General features: G+C 42.8%; 1 protein-coding gene across 4 annotated transcripts in view; it reads left to right on the forward strand.

Moving 5' to 3' along the window:
- Positions 1-21,556, forward strand: part of POR (cytochrome p450 oxidoreductase) — a 532,686-nt gene that overhangs the window by 78,239 nt on the left and 432,891 nt on the right. Inside the window, exon 2 of one of the 4 annotated variants that reach the window (XM_086954767.1) lies at positions 6,880-6,940. The exons of the other annotated variants lie outside the window; for them this stretch is intronic. The gene's annotated coding sequence lies outside the window, so the exon portion shown is untranslated. The remainder of the gene's footprint in view (positions 1-6,879; positions 6,941-21,556) is intronic. 4 annotated transcript variants of the gene reach the window in all.

Here is a 21,556-nt window from a genome sequence, read left to right on the forward strand (position 1 = left end):
GACAGTGATGCTATAAATAGTTGTCCATGCAGTCCGCCCTCTGTAGTAATGGTTTACCTTCCGGCAGCTGGTGCACTTGTGGTCTATTCTTCACTTGACTTGTGACACTGGATGACACCGCACCAATGGATGCTTTCTGGGAGTGGGGAGGTTGATTACATGGCCAGAGAGCTCTGCAGTTTGTGGCATCTTTAGATTTTTGTGTGTACACTAATATGCACACAGGCTTTCATCCACAACTCTTGCATAACAAGAGTTTGCAGTACTGCATCTGTTGCCAGGGGTGCAATTAGACACAAACTTTAGGGGGTGAGAAATAATTTAAACTGGGGGCAAGGCTATCTTCAGAATCCCATGGAAAATTACTTTCGGTTGTCCTTTCACTCATGCTGCACACTGCGCAATAAGGGACGTTCTTTTTTGGGCACATATTTAGTCAATAATGCAACACAGCCCACTAACGTTGGTGTCAGCTACACAATCTTTACAGGGATTTAGGGTTTTCCTGAAGGAGTTGTAACAGAATGGATGAAAACCGCTTCATTTTAAACACACAGGGCTGACAGACTAGGCAACATTTGGAAATTCAAGTTCTTTTGTTAGGGACAATCAATGGTACATTTTTAAGACCTGAAAGACTCTAGCTGCGGTACAGAAATATTTTGACCTCTTTGTGAATGTAAGCGCTCAGAAGTTATTTGGATGAAACTGGCATATCACTTGCATTTGTTGCGGAGTTCAACTGCACCCTATTTTTCACAATGACCACTGGTATTGCATTTCAACATTTAATCCCATCAGTATCTCAATATAATCGCTATCCTGATTTCACAATGAACAGAGTGCCAGGCTTAGGCCAGGAGGCACAGACGACCCTGTTGACAGTCTAAATTGCCTCTGTGTTGTTTGTTATCCCCTGCATGTGTGACTCGATAGCCAGGGTTGCAATTGTGTTTGCTATATCTGGACCAGGTATTGCAGCAAGTTCACAGAGCATATGAAAGCTCTTCAAGATATGTGAGTTCAGACTACTAGTTATGCAAAAATAACACTTTAATTACTTCTCAGTGCAGTTCTATAATATGCCTATTAGTGTCAAAGCTTCCACATTAAAAGACAGTAAATGTTGTAGCACCCTGGATAATGTGCTACAGGTCTAAAAGCGTATAAGGTCCCAAAGACGAGACCTTTTGTCTATGCCAATGCTTGTTGTTTGTGCTCTTACCTCGGAAGGCACTTTGTGGGGAAGTCTGTGTGTTGCAAAAACCAAAATTGGGAGATCTGAACCTTGCTGGCCCTTCTCTTTTTTGCAGAATCTTTCCCAAATCAGCTGTCTGGCCCCCATAAGATGAATTTAAATTCACGCCCAGTTTATCCATGCTGATTTACTAAATATATGCCATTGTAATGTGATTGGAGTTTTGGATGCAATTGCGTCCCACTTAATGGAAATCTATTCCAGGGTGGTTTGAAAAGTGGGCTAGGAAGGCTCAAGTACTTAAAAAAAAAAATTAGTGTAGTAAATGCACTCATGCATTTCTATAGCATAAAGGCACTCTACATCTCCGGGTCGTTTTAATTGTGCACATCAAGCTTAGGCTTCTTTTGCATCCCACTCCCTTCTTAGAGGAAAAATGCAGTCCACATTATTTGCAATCCGTGTTGATTTATGAGATCTATAAGATTTATTTTTGCCAATGTGGCCTTTATAGAACCAGATTTGGAAATCAACTTTTCTGCTGAAGTGCATTAGGTTGGGTGCACTTTGTAGTTAAGTGCAGGATTGAGACCCACACCAGTGTCCTGTGAGGTCAAAGTGAAAAGACTGATTTTGTTTTACTTGGCACGTGCCTGTAGTTCAGGAATACAAATAGTTATTTTGCGGTTGTTAGGGTTTAAAAACTGAAGGTGGTGTTCTTTTCATCCTGCAATTACTGATTAGCAGTCGTTGTTGAGGGTGGAGTATGCATACCCTCAGGGCTTAAAGTGGAAAAAAACTGGTGGTGCTCTAAAAGGGTCTGGCAAATTTCTTAAAGGGGTGTGGCCTATCCGAGTATGGGCGTGGTCTAAATAAAGATAACTAGCCTTGTGTGCTTAAGAAAATCATAAAGTTGCATTGAGCAAAGGATAATAAAATAGGCAAAGTATATTAAGTATAAGCCATAAAATACCAAACACTTAAAAAAACATGCAAAAATCAGAGGGGCAAAGCACACAGCACAGCTCCTCTTCAAGTTAGGGGGGACACAGCACACAGCAGACAGTCCCTTGGTGCTCTTCCTCAGCAATCACAGCAACTGTAGCTCAGCTCCTAGACACTCAGCACAGAGTTTCCTAATCTATTTTTACTGGGGCTCCAGTCATACTTTTACACCCCAAAAGTCTTTTTTCTTCTTGTGTGAGGTGTCCTGGACCCAATCTAAACCAGTTCTGGGTGCACTCTGCCAGTGCACCTCTTCTTCCTTTGTGAGGGCCAGGGCCATCAGGCGCACCACAGGAAGTGGAGCCAGCATTGTGGCAGGCAGGCAGAGCCCTATTGAGACCCAGGTGCTACTCCTCCCACTACTCTACACGCAGATGGGTCTATTCAGCCTTGTACTGACTCAGCCAGCCTCCTGGAGCCACCCCCAGCCCCTGTCGCTCACAAACCAGACAGTCAATACAGAACCAGGCAGAGGCATACAAAGGTTGAACAGGAAAATAGCCACTTTCTAAATGTGCTATTTCCAAACTTAGAATTTAAGAACCATCTTTATTAAAGGATGTGTTATTACATTCTGAGTTCAGGGATACCAGATTCCATATGTCTATCTTGCCGTTATTGGAAGATATGTAGGTAAACATGTTACACAGCATTCCCCATGTTATCCTATGGGCAAGAAATCCTTTCAATAGTGAAAAACGAAATTGGCAGTATTTCACGATCAAGACATGTTACCCACACTAGTAACACCAAACAAAAACCTGGACGTCTTGTCAACCTACCTTTGACCTTTGAGGCCTGAAAATAGAGCCCCCTTGCGAGACCCCCCCCAAAAAAAACGAAGCACATTTTTTGTTATTTATGAAATATGTTGGAACCAAATACTTTAACATGATCAAATCAAATCATTACACTAGGTGATGCAATTTCCACACATTTTCATTTGTGCACTGTATAGTTTTTTTAGTAAAACTGTATGTCTGTGCAAATGTAATGGTCATTTCAATTGAATGTGTTGTTTGTAATGGCAGTGCACTACCATACCATGCATACTCTGCTCTAGACCACTGCACTTTACTCTGCACCATTCCACATTATACCACTCCACGCCAATGCACTCTGCATCACTCCACTCTGCACATCGGTACTCTATACCATTTAATGCTATGCCTCTCCCCGCTACCCTCTACCACTCTACTCTATTTCAATGTTCTCTTCACCACTCTTTGCCACTGCACCACTCCAGACCACTCAAATCTACTCTGCACAACACCACGTGTTTTCGTAAATATTTTGTGTACCAAGAATCAAAAGCTGAGATAATTGTAAGTAGTAATCCCCATTTCTGATTTATTATTCAGGTTTCTGGTGGGTATTAGTTTTTTGGAATCATGTATATCAGTACTGGCACCTCTGTCTTGTTGGTTAACTACTCCACTATATGGCACTGCATTTTTCCCACCTCACTCCACTGCACTATACTCTACTCTACTCTATTCTACTCTATGCCACTCAACTCTACTCTGTACTCTTCACCCCTGCATTGTCCTTCGACTGCCCCACTCTGCGTCGCGCAACTCCGCTCTGTGCCGCTCCACTCACTTCAGTTTATGCCACTCTATGCAACTCCACACGATGCCACTCCCTTACACAACACTCTGCCACTCCACAACACTACTCCACTCTTCGCCATTCCACTCTAGGACACTACATGACTCTCCTCTATGCCGCTAACCTTTAGCCATGCTGAACAGCAGGGTTGCTGGTGTACATCCGTGGCTAAAACACATTGGCAATGCCAATAGCTTGAGACCTATTGGCTTTGCCAATGCTTGTTTAACTCTATGCACCCATTCAATGCTCCTCAGGTACCTGTGAAGGAAGAGATAACGGGTTCAATTCAGCCCACTCCATGTAATAAAACTGCTGAGTTCTAATTGTATAATAACTGTAAATCCAGCCAGAATCAAGTTGTCAAGTCATGCTAGCAAAAGCAGAAATGTCGTTAAGGGTTTCCCGACTCATCTTTACCTTCCTGTTTTGGGTTTCGTTTCCCAGAGGCGGAGCTGTTTTCTTAAACTTAATTTCTGAAAATTATTCAAGTAAATGCATTAAGGAAATAACCTTCTTACGGTTTGCGTCTTCTCCGACAGAAAGCTTTTCTGCTTTTAATGTATATTAAAGAAGCCTTGGTGCCTCTAACAGCAAATACACATTTTAAAGGGGTGGAAGTGGAGTCTGTGGTGCAGCCTGAACTGCCAAGCCATGTCTTTCCTGGACCGGAATCAAGCATCCTAGGACCGGTTTCTGGCTATCAGCCGTCCTCAGCCAGGATAGCTTGATTTCAGTGGTGAAGTGAGCACGGGACTCACGTCTGGGCATACCCTTCCCACATAGGACGAACAGCAAACACACAAGGTGATGGACGGAATGTTGCACATTGGCAAAACATTCACCCCCAGTCACAGATCTGGGTTTAATCCATCGTTATTTTGCTCACCGTGCCGCCCCAGTTCAGACATGGCCATATGCAAATCAGTCTTGACCCTGTGCCTCATGGGAACAGTCCAGCCCGAATTGCCAAACCATGTCTTCCCTGGTCCGGAATCAAGCATCCTAGGACCGGTTTCTGGCTATCAGCCATCATCAGCCAGGATAGCTTGTATCCAGTGGCAAAGTGAGCAAGGGTCCCACGTCTGGGCATACCCTGCCACCTTAGGGCGAACATAGCAAAGCCAAAGGGATGATGGACGGAGTGTTGAACATTGCAAGCACTCACCCCAGTCAACATCTGGGTTTAATCCATCATCATTCTTTAGCTCACTCCGCCACCCCAGTTCAGACATGGCCATATGCAAATCAGTCTGACCCTGTGCCTTATGGGAAACTGGGGTGGCATAGTGAGCAAAAGAATGATGGATTTAACCCAGATCTCTTGACTGGGGGGTGAATGTTTTGATTTGTTCTGCATTCCGTCCATCAATTGTGTCTCTTTTGCATATCCTAAATACAGCTTGTCTCGAAGAGACAGCGCAAACACTGCCTAGGCGAGACCTAAAAAGTGTAGGAAGGAAATCAGTATCCTCTCCATCAGTGATACTCATTCTATGAGGTTGTTTTTTTCATGTCTGGAATGGTTAGATAATATGCATAGGTGAGTCCAGGGCAATCTGTGAACCTCTAATGTTACATAACGCCTGCAAAGTTAAAGCTAGCCTCATTGATTGGCACCAACAGTTTAAACACGGCATTCACTCTGAATTGTAGTAAGTTATTGGCCCATTTTCCAGCAAATGAGGATTTCAACTAATGATTCACTCCAAATTTAAGAAACCAGTGTAGTGAAACCTGGGTTTATAATTAGTTAGTAGTTGCTAAGCTCTGCCTATGTGAATCCATGGTACTTCCCAGGTGTTGAACTTCATGCAAGGTAGATTCCAGCTGCTGTCACTAAGACTGAAGTTCTTTCTGTGCTTTTGCTGTAGTGTGCTGTCGGCAAATGCTTCATAAAATCTTGCTAGCGAATCTAGAATTGATAGAGAAACATGCACATAGCGTCTTGCAGTCTTTCGAATAGATCTTTCAAAGCCACTACGGTTGTGCAAGCATGAGTGTTCACTAATCTTGAGCCTTGGTGCTCCTTTGCTGAAGAATGTCTGAGATACATGTCAACCCTAACCAGCTAGGCTAGGCAAAATTCCAGCAACTGCCCATCACCATTGACCCCAGATCCAGAGTTCCTGGGCTGGACCAAAAAAAGTGTGCGATACCTTGCCTCATTTAGATCCAAGTTAAAAATAACATTTAGTGGTTAGATGGACTTTTAACCACATCATCGAGGGTGACTTTCTAGTGACCTAACTAGAGTGAATAGACCACTCAACCTCTGTGCACTGTTGCTGATGGTGGACAGATCACACCAGATACATCATGATATTTTCATACATTCTAATCATTTTTCAGAATGACTGACTCATTCACATATGACTTAACCAGTCTAACTCAAGAATATGATTTTTAATCATCAATTCATTTATATAAATCTCAGAAATATATTGAAAACAAATAATAACATTTCACTGTTTCAACATAATCTTTCTTGGCTGTATACAGTTGATGTAGCCCGATGCATTTCGAGTCCTTTGTGGACTCTTCCTCAGGGGCCTGTAAATATGAACATTTCATATCAGAAGCTTAAATTTAAACATGTATGATGTCAGATTCAATTTCGAAAAACATAGGGATACGGAAAAGCAACAATAAATCCATTTACGTTTAGTCAAGGTACTTCAAATGTGATGACCTAACCGTGCACTAGTGAAAGACATATAACACCACCACCACACCTAGGAAGTGGAATGTAAACCACTAAACTTAGGTTTGTTTGCGTACAGATTGTTGGGAAGGTGAAAGACAGTCACGGAGTTTAGACTGATCTAAAATGGCGACACAGCATGATTCCGGGTAGTCCGTTTTTACTGTTGTGAGCATAGTGAATGAGCATGGTGTTTTTAAACCGGAAGATCCGGTGTTTACATCGAACATTGAATCGAGTGGAGTATACGGAGGAGTTGATGAGCAACCTCGTGGTAGGTAGTGGCGTTTTTAGGATTCGTGGTTTTGGCTTTAAAATCAGAGAGTATTGGTTAAGGATGGTTTTCATACTTCCTTCACAGGCGGTGGTCGGTATTGTTTATAAAGACGGAAACGCGGCGGTTTCCAAACTAGAGAGCTGAGGTAAGAGAAGGCTCCTTTTCCTGTTTTATATTGAAAGTCGTTACACGTTCTGCAGCAGTTGTTCACAGAAAGGCATTTTTTGTTTACAGGAAGGTCGTACCCTTGGTTCTGTTGTGAGTATATTATTTAGTGGTTTACATTCCACTTCCTAGGTGTGGTGGTGGTGTTATATGTCTTTCACTAGTGCACGGTTAGGTCATCACATTTGAAGTACCTTGACTAAACGTAAATGGATTTATTGTTGCTTTTCCGTAGCCCTATGTTTTTCGAAATTGAATCTGACATCATATATGTTTAAATTTAAGCTTCTGATATGAAATGTTCATATTTACAGGCCCCTGAGGAAGAGTCCACAAAGGACTCGAAATGCATCGGGCTACATCAACTGTATACAGCCAAGAAAGATTATGTTGAAACAGTGAAATGTTATTATTTGTTTTCAATATATTTCTGAGATTTATATAAATGAATTGATGCTTAAAAATCATATTCTTGAGTTAGACTGGTTAAGTCATATGTGAATGAGTCAGTCATTCTGAAAAATGATTAGAATGTATGAAAATATCATGATGTACCTGGTGTGATCTGTCCACCATCAGCAACAGTGCGCAGAGGTGGAGTGGTCTATTCACTCTAGTTAGGTTGTTAAGTTATAGGCACGGTGTGTGGACAAACGTGCCACCTCCGCAGCACGCATGTGTTAAAAGTAAAAAGACGAATAATTTCAAAAAAGAGGAGTGCTACCCACATTGAATTTCACATTTTGTGACTTTCTAGTGACCCCGAACTGTCTGTGTTACCAGAGTTGTAATAATATTTAAACCCCTAAAAAAGTGGTATTCAGAAGCAGTCTGCATAACGGGGTCAATCCTGGGGCCATTTTCATTAAGTACATTGGTAGACGTAGTCTTGAGGCAAGCAGTCTTTTTTTCTTAATTTTTATCCGAAGTACACTTTATGAGTTTATTTGTTGTTCAGCAAAAAACCAGGATCGAGATTTGTGGTGTTTGCAAGCATTATGCTGGATTTAACATAACGCTCACCCCACATCTCGCAAGTTTGTCCTGGTCTACTCGATCCACCTACCACTGATCAAAAAAGTTTTGGAAATGGACCTTTTTGCCTCAGACCTAGTACACACAACGTTGTATCTAAGATACCTTTAGCTGGCCTTACATCTTCAAGGATTCAGGAAAAGGCCAAATAACAATCATCCGCTTAATTGCTGCAGTTTGAGCCCTAAATCCAGGTATTATATTGTGTACGTCCTAAACAGACAGTTTAATGCCAAAATTCCCGGCACACAATCTGAAAGAGGGCTGGTCAATTATGGTCAATCCACACGCAGAGGTGTAGAACTTGGCAGTTCATAAGATCCTATAATCTGGCCAATGTTATGGATCTGGTAGCAGGGTCGACCTTGAATAACCATCCAACTTACAGGGGTAGGGGCTGTAGCTCCATAATAGATTTTATTTTCATATGTCCTTTGATAGAAAAACAGTATCAGCCGAAGTTATTCCTTCCAACTTCGGAAACCACAATCCTATTACAATATCGATGAACACAGCCCCTAGGCCAATTTTCCAGACAGAATGTGGGGCAATAAATCTAACATTGTCAACTGACAATTTAAGATTACACTGGAAGGGGGTTGATTGTTACGAAATATTTAAGAAATTGGCAAAGGACAAAATGCACCTTATTGACTCCTGTCTTTCATTGCAATCTTCTTTCCAGATTCACTTCTCACATGGCAAGCACACCCAGATGGTTTAACCGCATGCGCGCTAGCGGAATTCCGCTAGCGCGCTGGGTTTTTCAAAATCGCACTTTGCGTGACGAGCTGGGCTCGTCATCAGTGTGCGAGCGGGCTACGCCATGACGAGCCCAGCTCGTCATGAGTGTCGAAGGGGTTAATCTTGAATGCACACAAGCAAATAGGAATTTACGCAGGGCACTCTCAGCTACTCCAAGGTGTACAACAGAAGTTAAACTGGCCAGAAAGAAGTATAATGAGGCGATTGGAGACCGGAAGAAGGGTCTCTTGAGTGAACGCTGGGAAAAACTTTCCGAGGCTGTCAACCAAAAAAAGGTAATATCTTCTGGGCAGCAGTAAGGGACCTTCGATCCATGGGCCAGACATCCACCCCGATTAGCTGCAATATCTCTAGTGATGCATGGGTTAAAACATTTTCAGAAATGTATGCCACACCGTTACCAAGTGAGACAACCCATGCTCCAGGTAGCCGTGTACCTATAGAAAAAAGTATTTTAGAAGTTGTAGAAGCCATCAATCAGAGCTTAGGCAATAAAGCACCGGGGCCAGACGGGCTCCCTATTGATTTAATCAAGTTGAATCCGGATTTCTGGGCCCCTTTGCTTTTGAACGGTTTTAATAGTCTAACTGCGGCAAAATTACCCGACACTTGGGCCAGGAGTATAATAGTCCCAATTTTTAAGAAGGGAGATGGATCCCTCCCATGTAATTACAGACATTTATATGGCTTTTATGGATCTGTCCACAGCTTTTGACCTAGTGAACAGGGCAAAGCTGTGGACAATCCTTTGGCAGGAGGGTTGAACGAGCCATTAGTACATTTTTTAGCGTATCTACATAAAGACCTCCGGGCTCAAGTAAGGCTTGGCGTGGGAGGTGAGGTTTCGGGAACTATTGATGTAGGCAGTGGGGTCAGACAAGGTGGTATCTTGGCCCCCCTACTTTTTATCATATATATCAACGGGCTGAACAGCTCTTTGAAAACGGCCACTCAAGACGTCCCATATATAAATGAGAAGCCCATCCCTGTGCTCCTTTACGCAGAAGATTGCGGTCCTTATAGGCCGCACCCTAAAATCTTTGCGTCTCCTGGTCCAAAATTTTAACAATTATATGAAAGAGTTGGATTTGCGGGTACATTTTAAGAAATCTCTTTTAATGTGCAGTGGGCCAGGAAAGCGTGAGATAGGCACTATCACAATAGATAGCCAAAAATTGACCTCTGTAAGATCTTTTGTTTATTTAGGGTTGGCCTTTGCTGCGAACGGCTCCTGGAGGGAGCATTTAGCTCACTCGAGGAGCAATTCTCAAATGCCATCAATTCGATTCTGAGCCTGCCCCGTCCTAAGACTACAGGTGCTCTCCTAGCAGTTCAGAAAATTTATAAACTTCAGTGCACTCCAGTGGCTTCATATGGCGCCGAGATTTGGGGAACAGTAAACCTTTAGGTATTCAACAGAAAGAAAATAGGTTTTGTAGGAAACTGCTGAGCACCCCAATCTCAACCCCTCAATATATATGTCATAAGGAGCTCAACATCAATTTTATAACTGATTTTATTCGTGCCCGACCTGCACTTTTTTGGATATCAGTGTGGAAGAACAAAGCGGCATCCCTGACACAGCAGATTATTATTGATTGTTTACATTTTGACAAAGGATTGGAAATTCCATGGCTAAGAGGCGTGCTTCAAAGTCTGCGCAGTGTTAAAAAAAAGTGTTTCTCTTCCTAGACCCCATATCAGCAGAATCCGCTCCAAAAAAGGAACTGCGGGACGCCTTATATTCCCTTTATAACAGCGAGCGGGATGTTGTGGAGTCAGGGAAAATTGTGCGCAACTATATGGTTATCGAACAGCATTGTCATCCGCTTCATATGTATCTGACTTTAGCCATGAGCAGTTGGGAAAGGAGCCTATTGTTCAGATTAAGAGCAGGCACAATCAGATTTGCACTTTGTTTTCCAAAATGTGTGCCCCTGTGATGAGGAGTGAGCAATCTATTATGCACTTTATATTCTTCTGTAAATATTATTTTAAATACTCTAAGCAGTTTCTTCACGCATATTTTAAAAGAGAAGACCAATTACCCTGGATGTAGCATATCAGTGTATATTCGCTTTAGATGATGTTGAACTGATTTTCCGCACTAGCACGTTCCTTAAAATTGCGATCAGAGCACGTAGGTCTATGATGGATCCCTGACCACATGTGACACAACTTGTGAATTGTTTTAACCATTTTATGTAAAATTGATGGCTTGTTTTTTGAACTATGCACTTTCGATATACGAATATGAATTTTAATACTTGTACGAACTGTTATTTATTTATGGTTTTGTGCTTTTATGGGTACTATTGTATACGAATAAAGTTGAACTGAACTGGCAGTTTAATCAAAACTAGACAGTCGGCTAGTAATAATCCTTGTAACCAGTTACATTGAATTGTCAAATCACATTACATGTTGGAAATATGTTTTATATTTCCTTTGAGAAGAATGCTTTAAGGGAGTAGATGGCTAACCACCACAGCCACCTCCACTCTCACCTCACCCCCAGTGTTCACTTGGCAGGAGAGATAACTTCTAAACTAGTGTCTTTTTTTTTGTATTTGAGAGACTGCAGCTTAAAATGCTTCAACATACCTTCATAATGTCGTTCTCTGCACCCTCCATTTTTATGTTCACTACATGCTTGTGTGATATATTTAAAGCATGTAAATGTTGGTTGACATATTGATCATTTTATCTTTTTTTGTTAAACTTCATTAGGTGACACCCAGTTATGGGCTTTGTAAAAGAAAATTTGGAATTCTAGTAAAAGTTTATTGCAAATTGTTGAGTCATGGCTCTTTCCTCACAAGTCTTGAGTGAATGCGTTTCATCTATGCAATTGGAACGTGGCATGAATGGCATCCTGTACCAGTGTGCTTGGCTGCATTTGTTTGCTGTTTAACCATTAAGTATTTGGTAGTAAAATAATTTACTGTATACTGTTTAGTGCTATTCAACACCTTGTTTCGTCCTACGAGTTTCTTGTAAGTCTTGTCCATTTAATTGATCTACTTTGTTAGGTCCTGCATAACACCGTGCGCTTAGAGCTTGGCCATTGGCTTACCATTTGTTGGTTTCATTGTCACTCTTAATTGCTGCTCCCTCATTGGACGTGCATGCTGGCTTCACTTACTCTTCTTTTGTGTGGCGCATGAGCCAACTACGGATTGCTTCATCTTCAATATTGTCCTTCTGCTGCTTGCACTGTGATTAGGATACTATTTACTTCTTTCCCTGTCCTTGTCCATTCTGCTTCTTCCCCTCCCACCGTGACCTTCCAACTTCCGATTGTCCATATTTGTTCTCCCCTTCGACCCCCTCACCCTCCCTTTGTCTGTGTCGCCCCATATTCACCATAAGAAAAAATAAGAGATAATTCAGCCATCAATGGCCACTTCATGGCGCTTCTTTTTAACCATTCTATTGCCGCTTCGTCCATGCTGCCCATTACCTCCCACCTTCCCTTCCGTTGTCCATGTTTTCAATGTGTTTTCTTGATAATTATGACTCTAGTTCCTCAATGGCTTATGTAAAATAATGGACTTTGAACAAGAGGTTTGACGTGAGCACAATATCCTGTAAAACACCCGTTTTACAAAAAAAATATTTGTTTAGTTTTTGTTTTCCTGTGGAGTAATAGCATGCTTTTTAAATGTATTTTGTGTGTTGCTCACAGCCAACCATGTTTATGCTGCAAAGTTTTTTTATATTAATATTCTGTATATTCTTTACTTCACATCTCAATCTGTTAAACCTACTAAAGTGTCCCTTGTACTTCGCTCTCGCATATTGAACAAGGAGAGACAGTGAAGCTCTTTCTTCCTGAATGGAAGTGCCTTTAAACTCAAACCAAACCCCAATTCGACTCCTCCTTTCCCAGAAACCATTCGGCACAAATTACTTTCAACTTGGTGTCGGATGGGAAAAGGGACCAGGACCCTGCCATCTGCTAGTAGAAATACGGAAGAGAGACGGGGAAGGGGATTGGCAGGTTGTGTGTTTTTGTGTTTTTGTGTGTTTGCTCGCTTGCAGTTTTTAGGTTGAAACCTACCAGACGCTAATGATATCTTGTGGACATTAGGAAAGCTACCCTCAGAAGGTATTCCCCCACAGCTTTCCATTGGCTTTGTGGTTTGTAACTCACATTTGCTTGCTTTCTAGTTGCTGGCTCTATTTGTTTTAGGCTGTCCTGCTTAGATACCCCCTTCTATTGCCCAAACTGTGTTTACTGTATTCTTCCACCAGAACTGGCTGTCTGTAAACAGCCCTTTCAATCTGGTACTTCTCTTGTCACATTTTCTATGCATTCAAAGACAGAGGTCAAATGTCAGGCTCGGTCTTCCAGGCAGCTTGGTGTTGACTTTTCTTTCTCAGACTTCATAGTGTGAGGATTTATGTAACAAATATGCTGGCTACTGGGTATGTGCTTGATTAAGTCTGTATGATGTAAATTTTTTCTAGCACATAACAAAATGTACATGTCTGCAAATGAACTTAGCTGAAATGTTAGGAAAAATCAGAATTAGAATAGCACAAACGTAGCAAATGTTTTGGTAATTCTGAAATGTGGTGGAAACAAATCTTTTATCATTGAGGTGGTGACATTTCTACACATTATCTTTTGCGCGCTGTTTATTTTTATCACTAAAACGGTATGTCTGTCCAAATGTAATAGTCATTTCAATTGCAGATGTGTTGTCTGTAATGGCAGTGCGCTATCACACCATCCATACTCCGCTTTAACCCACTCAATTCTACTCTGCACCTCTCCACATTGCGTCACTGCACACTACTTTGCACCACTCCACGATACTTCATACAACAGCACTTCAGTCTATGCCTCTCTACTCTACATGACTTTACTCTATACCAATGCACTCTACCCCAAACTACTCTACTATGCACCACTGCACTCTACTTTGCGCCACTCCGCTTTGCGCCGCACCACTGCACTTTGTCACTGCACTCTGCAACACCGCACTCAACTCTGAAACAATCTACTCAAAGGCACTGCATTCTGCGGCACACTACTTTGCACCACTCCACGGCACTCCATTCGACTCTGCCCCACCACACAACGCCAATGCAGTCTACACCACTTTTCTCTAAACCAATGCACTCTATGCCACTGAACTCTAAGCTACTGCATTCTATCCTGCACATCTCCACACTGCTCTATTCCTCACTGCTGCACTCCATGCTGCTCCACTCAATTCCAATGCACTTTACACCACTTTACTCACAACCTATGCATGCTATGCTCTGCACTCTACACCAAAACACTACGCCATTGTACTCTGCACCACTCTACACCATCTTACTCTGTCACTTTACTCTGCAACTCTCTACGTCACTGCACTCTATACCAATGCACTTTACGTCATTCTACTGTACACCACTGTACTCTACAGCATTCTCTTCCGCACCTCTGCACTGCACCACTCTATGGCTAAGCACTCTAACCTACTATGCACCACTTCACTCTATGCCACTTCACTCTATGCCTCTCTACTCTGCACCACTCTACTCTGCCACTACACTCTTCGCCACTACATTTTACTCTGCACCACTCCACTCTGCACCTCTCCACGCCACTCCACAACACTGCATTCAAAGCCACTTCACTGTACACCACTACTCTATTCCACTGCACTCTACCCTGCACCACTCGACCCTACGCCACTTCACTCTACTCCGAAACAATCTACTCTATGCCACTGCACTCTATGCCGCTGCACCACTCTATACCACTCTACTCTGCACTAATCTAAGCCACTTCCCCCTATGCCACTCTACTCTAAACCACTGCAAACTGCCAGTCTACTCTAAACCACAGTACTCTATGCTACTCTACTCTGAACCACTGCACTCTAGGCTAATGCACTCAACACCACTTTCCTCGAAAGCAATGCTCTGTAAGCCACTGCACTCTACACCACTGTACTCTGCAACACACTAAGTCACTGAACTCTATGCAACTCCATTCTATGCTGCTTTGTGCGCCACTGCACTCTGAGATTGGACTCCGCAAGGCTATTTTCTCCGTTATTGAATTTCCAGCCGATCTACTCTGCGCCACTGGATGCTACGCCACTGTATACCATTGCGCTCTGACACTGCACTATTTGCCATTGTAGTCTATTCTGCGCCACTGCACTCTACGCCACTTCACCCTCCTCCACTCTACTCTACTCTGAAAGACTGCACCCTCCGCCGCTGAACTTGACTCTGCACAACTTCTCTGTACGCTACTGCATGCTACACCATTCTACACCATTGCCCCAACGTCTCTGCACTCTATTCTACACTACACTCTACTCCACTGTATGATGCTCTACTCCGTCAAACTCTAAACCGCTCTATGCCACTTCACTCTGTGACCCTCTGTGCCACTCCACGCTACTCTACTCCATTCTATTCATACCACTTTCCTACACTACTCCACTGTGTGCCACTGCACTCTTTGACAAACTACTCCGCTCTAGGCCACTCTACACTACGACACTCTACGCAACACCCTCTGTTACTTCACTCTGCTCTACACAACTCTACCACTCAACTTTGCAACAATCTACGCAGCACTGTCACTCCACTCAGCTGTACTCCACTCTACGTCCTTCCACTATATGATACTGCACTCGCCCTACACCACTCCATGATACTCCACTCTATGTTGCTCCACTCTACGTCACACCACTACATAACACTTCCCTCTACTCTACGACACTCCATGCCACTCTCTTTTAACCCACTAACTTTTAGCCATGCTTAACAGCAGCCACACTGGTGTAAAATATGGCTAAAACATATTGACAAAGCTAGAAGCTTTGCAATGTTTGTTTCTCCTCAGTCTGCAGTACATGTAAACTTGTGACCAGATGAGTGGAGAGGTAACTTTGGGCGCTGGGATAAAAATAAACAGGAGCATCTGATTTTCAGGCACCTGATTTTTGATTTTTAGTAAAATTGTACACCTACTTGGCAATGCAACAAAATTATAGGGGGTGGAAAAATAAGTGTGATTATGAATTTCCCCGAAACATTTTATCATACTGGGTATTCTCTAGAGGAGTTGGCTTTGTCGTTGTTTTATTTAACCGTGTTGTATAGCACCGCAGCTGCTGTGCAGCATGTTTGAATGTAAATTTGAAAAAGGTTTTTCCCATTTTTGCGCTGCTGTCCAACATGACTAGAAACACATTAAGAAAGTCCATAGCTCCCACGTAGGTGAGACCTATTGGCTTTGCCAATACTTGTTTTTCTGTCACTAATACTTTGCTAAATACCTTCCGTCTTAATCAGTACCTCAACCTGTCGCACAAATGGAGAAAGCCTGATGTTTTGTTTGAAGTAATCGTACCACTCTTAGCTAAATTAGTCTGGTATCGTCTTGAAAGCATACTTTGCGAATGTGTGTGTGTGGGTGCGTGTGTGTGTACTTTTACAGCAGTAAAATATCGAATTTTTTATTTATGTGGCATTGTAGACCGTATTCGGGACATGGTTCATTTTGCCTACTTGGTCCTTAACACCTTAGCTTCCACTGCCAGTGAGATTAGCTTGCTCAATCCTATACGTTTAGATATACAAACCTTCGTCCTCATTGGCATACAGACCTACCGATTTTTTAAGTACTATTATTGTCGTCCTGTAATGATAAATGTGCTCTGCTGTTATGTCACATGCCCACCAAAATGTTTTCTGTGACCATGAGTAGCCTGTTTTGGTGCTTATTACGTTTTGTTTGAAGGATGCAGTTCCACACTTTACGTGCAAACAGAATGTCATGTGCGTCACCCGGGTTGGTAACCTTGACTCCACTTTAAGATGTACCATGGGATCACGAAAGCATGAACTCCACTTTCATAGGATAGCCTTGACCAGTTATTTGGATTGGTCTATAAATAAGAACGCCAAGGATACCTGATAATGACGCAGAGTGTTTTTCAGTAAAACTGTACATGCACAACATATTTAAACCCTTTGTCTATTTGGTCTGTCCTGAATTTGAGATGGAAATTATTTTGGGAATTAATGTTTCAACATATTCTTTTCTCCAAGGCTTGTAGCCTTCAAACTGTTCTCTGGCGTACGGCAATTGGACAGCCTGTGACGACCAGGTTCCTGGGGCAACAAGAAAGTAAGGGGTTACTGGGCTCCATTTGCATCAATTGGAGCAGTTCACCGCTGTTGTCATAGTATCATTGGACTCCAAACTAGAGGACCAAGTACTCCTCTTTAACATTTGACTCACTCAGGGTAGCGAGACCGAGCAGACCAGGGCTTACTGAAGGAGCGGAGGGAGGTGGGTTAGACATTGAGAATACAGTTTACACTGTAAAACCAGCTAATAAGATCAATGTCCAGTCAGTGCTTTACTTTATAAAAGAAAAAGGTACTGCATATAAGACTAAGATACACAATGAAAATAAGAAGTGTCTACAACCCTCTGAGCCAGAATTCTTACCCCATACCTGAATATAGCGCCTAGACACTAAGCCCTAAAAAACACACAGTTAACATAGCATTGTACAAGCTGTGTTGCACCGGGCTACTCTTTAAAGCTAGAGTCATGGTACCCATAAATGTATTGCAGAACTAGGTTTTGAGCAGTTGATATGAAATAAAATGTCATGGTCCACCCACTGGCCCACCACCCAAAGCAATAGAAGTGCCCACTCTCCCTTGGCGAAGACACAGCTCTGATGGTGTCTGGGGTCTAGATAGGTGTGTCTGGTGTCTTGGCATAGTTAATTGAGTCCAACTAGTCCTATTGCCCCATGCTAGCTATAAAAGAGGACAGGAGAGGAGAAAAGGGTAGTGGCTTGCCCTGGTGCCAGTCCACTCTGATACCCTCAGATGACCCAAGAGTTGGAGGCACCTGTATCAAAGAGCCCACTGGTCAGAGTTTAGATTTTTTAATAGTATGGTAACCACTGGGACAGTGCTACTAGTGCAGCACAAGGAAGGACAAAGCTGGAGACTGCAAGTCCTGGGACAGTGACCAAGTGTTCAAATAGTTCTTCAAAAGGGCACTCTTCCGCCAGCTACGATGGTAACTGGAAGCACCCACAGGCTCTCAAAGCACAGGGGAAGTGTCATGGGCAAATTAGTCAAACCTTCAATTACAACATGGAGCTTCCCCCGTCTTCTTGAATGTTAATTTGCAGCAAGTTTCCTTATCTTGAGGACCTATATGAAGTCTCCTTCTGTTCAGAAGGACAGAATAGCCTCCACAAGCCTCAGACACCACTATCTCTGCTCCAGTGCCCAGCCCGACAATCTGCAGCCCATTTCCTTCCGTCAGACCGGCAAATTCCTTTCACTGGTAATCAGTCATAGACACCATCTCTAGTTCAAACACTTTTCTCGGGTCTGAAAGGAGATTAAGAAATACACCTTTGGAATCCACTCCAGGATCTCCGCTTCCTTGGTGTCCCCCAGGTGGGTGCCTCGTCAGAAAAGAGAACAGTATTGAATAACCAACTGGTCGGTGGAGCCAGACTTTTATGATTCCTTAAGTGGCAGCTAATCCATTCAGAGAGTCTGCTACTTTTGCATCCTATGTGCTCCTCCAAACTTGGGGCATATTTCCTGCATGTTCACTGCATGAGCAGTCTGTGATCAGTCTATGTGAGTAGGGCTGTCCCAGTCTCTTCGTACCTGGTCCAAGAGAGAAATTTTAATTAAGTCCCAGATCAGGAGGCCCTGACCCTCACCCAGCAGAAAGGGAGGGTGCCTCCCAGCAGAGAGAGTCTTAGCTAAATGGGGATGAGGGGAAGAGAGGAATTAGCGCACGTCCCAGCTGGTGGAAGCCACACAGGATACTGTTGACCCGGAAATGGGGTTCAAACCCATCTATGGCAGTTGCTTGAACCCTGCCCTTCTTGCCTCTTTAGTGCTTCTATAGTAAAAGTACCCCATTAGTAATTGGGTTTTGTAATACGGTGAAAGGCACTGCTCCAGTGCCACGGCCTACCGAGTGGCTGGTCCTTGACAGACCCAGACTATACAGGTCAAGTGGCACATGACGCCAGAGAGTGTTTCCCGCTGCTGTCTCCATGATACATCTCTCCTGCACTTAACTCTGTGTGGGCTTATATGAGGGGTGCCATTAATTAAGACTATGTTGCTTTCATGATTTGGGGCTGTAGAAAACGAGGGAGGCTGGGGTTACCTTTCTATTAAATTGTGCTGGTACAGAAAGGAGTTCCAGCACAGTTTAAACATATTATCCATGAAGAAACTAAGTACAGAGGTAGCCCAGCTGTGAAAGTAGTAGGCTTATTTGGCTATATTGAAGAGCCAGCACAATGATCAGGTATAGTCTCAACTGGTTTCAGACAAGATATCATGCAAGTGTGTCCGACTAAATAAAGCTCTTACTTACACTACAAGGTCGGGGGAAACGCCTGAGAACATTTCTGCATGCCCCAATGGATCTATGTAAAGGTAGAATGGATGCTTTATCGTGCCCCTGCTTCTTGAAGCCAAAAACATTGCTTCCAGCTTCTCAAGAGAGGACTTTAACCATGGCCTGTTGAGACAACTGCCTTGTGTGTTATAAACATGAGTTCGATTCAATACCAATGCCATAAAACATGGAACATCTTTTTCAACAGATTAAATCTAAGTCAACTCTGTCCAACAAGACCTCAAAATCTGCTTGAAGGAGATCGAGAAGCGGATCAACAGAGTAGATGTTGTGTAGCTTGGCAGTAGAGTAGATGCCCTTGAGCTAACGACCATAGATGAAAGGTCGGATGAACAATAACAAATGTGGACAAAGATACAAATATCAGAGGAACAGAACATCGGAAATCATTTCGTGGATTTTCGTTTCCTTGTATATATGTCGAGCAGAGTTGAGGTGTTTGCTGTAGCTCTGTATGGAATGGAGAAGTCGGGAGGGTCCAAATTGGCATAAAAATATCATTCTGGGGTATGCGACCCTTAACACCTGTCTTCATACATCAATCATCCAACTTTACGCCCAGAGTAAGCGAAAACTTGTGAAACCGCGATAGCTGACTGTGGGAAAGCATTTATCATGCTTTGTCAACTGTTGATTCATGGTTGTCAGATATGATTAATCATCTAAAACTGGGTTAAACTGAAGTATGGAGCTCAGTGATAATGTTATGTGTTAATTCTAAATTAATTCGTTGGTATATTGCATATGGAGAAACATGTTCTTTGTTATCAAAAGATTTTTGGAAAGACATGCTCCCTGAGGCTGTCTTTGAAAGTGTAATGTACAGATACACCAGTCAGATTTCTGGTCTCTTGGGTTGGGTTGCGCAGGGTAACTGGGAGCTAGAAATCTAATGTGTTTTAAACTAAAAACCTGTGCTACCCATATCACACTACCAAACCAGTATTTCAGTGCTTACAGGTACTTAAAACAAGCCTTACATGTTGGCTTTGCCAGTGCTTTTTATCTGGATTAGATAGATAAGTAACAAAAATGATTTTGTTGTGAATAATTATAATCGAAACTGGTTTAATTCTTAAAATATGAAACTGTTGGGTAACCATTATAAGGTCTGTGGAAGGGGTAGGTAGGTGGTCTTGGAGTGCCTCTCACTCGCATTCTTCCATTCACACCACTTTCCTCTTCAGTGTCTTAGACGTATATGCCCTTTTACTCCCTGCTTCTTTCTGAAATCCTCCATCTGCACAGTTCACGCCTCATCTCTTTCCTCTTAAGCACTCTTTTTCCCTTCTGCATATACTTCCTTGCATCTCCTACACTTTATTATTATTATTAGCGGGTTTGTAGAGCGCTGGAATCGACTCCACAAGGGAGTATCTCTGCGCTGTGGAGCTTTCATAAATGGTAGTAATGCATACGAAAGACCGAGACAAAAGGACAAAGAGAGAAAAAAAGGAATAACAGGAAAAAAAAAAGATAATCACAAAGGGTCAAAAAATGCCCAAGGAGTTAAAAGAACCAGAAAATCAGATCAGCCCTGAAACAGAAAAGTTTTCAATTTACTTCTGAAACTGGAATGGTTAACACATTGTCTGAGAGAAAGGGGAAGATCATTCCAGAGCGTACGACCAATGACAGACAGTGCTTTGCCACCCTGTCTTGCCTTTTTTATCCTAGGCACCTTCAAAAGCAGCTGATTGCTAGATCGTAGACACCTCATAGGAGCATAAGAAACACATTTTTCTGCTAAGTATGAGGGCCCTAAACCATTGATTCCTTTATGGACAATACAGCAGACCTTAAATTTATTCCTCTAACGGATAGACAGCCAGTGAAGCTTGGTCAGAAGGGGCTTTGAAGGAGTTCTGGGGCGGGGCATTAAACCAGTCTGGCGCCAGCGTTCTGAACTACTTGGAGTCTATCTAGTACTCCTTCATTGGCAGATGCTAACAGGCCATTACAGTAGTCAATACGACTTAATACCAGCGCCTGCACCAGGGTCTTCTTAGTAGAATCAGTCAAGAGAGGAAATACCTTGCGGAGAAGGCCAATCATGTGAAAGCAGGTCCCAACTATGTGGTTTCCCTGTTGTTTGAAAGTTAGTTCCTGCTCCAGCCGTACACCCAGGTTCTTGATCACAGGTTTTGGCTCGGGTAATGGGCCTAACTCAGTGGGCCACCAATCAGGGCCCCATAGTAGCTTGGCCTCGCCGAAAAGCGCCAGTTCCGTTTTTGTAACATTACACTGGAGGAAGTTTGACGACATCCAACCCGACACTGCTTTTATCCCTTCAGAGAAAGATCGTTTCACCTCTGTAGTTAGAGTAGTAAAGGGAAAAAGCAGTTGAGT

The sequence above is a fragment of the Lissotriton vulgaris genome, chromosome 2_1, assembly GCF_964263255.1.
Source record: "Lissotriton vulgaris chromosome 2_1, aLisVul1.2, whole genome shotgun sequence".
Lineage (NCBI taxonomy): Eukaryota > Metazoa > Chordata > Amphibia > Caudata > Salamandridae > Lissotriton > Lissotriton vulgaris.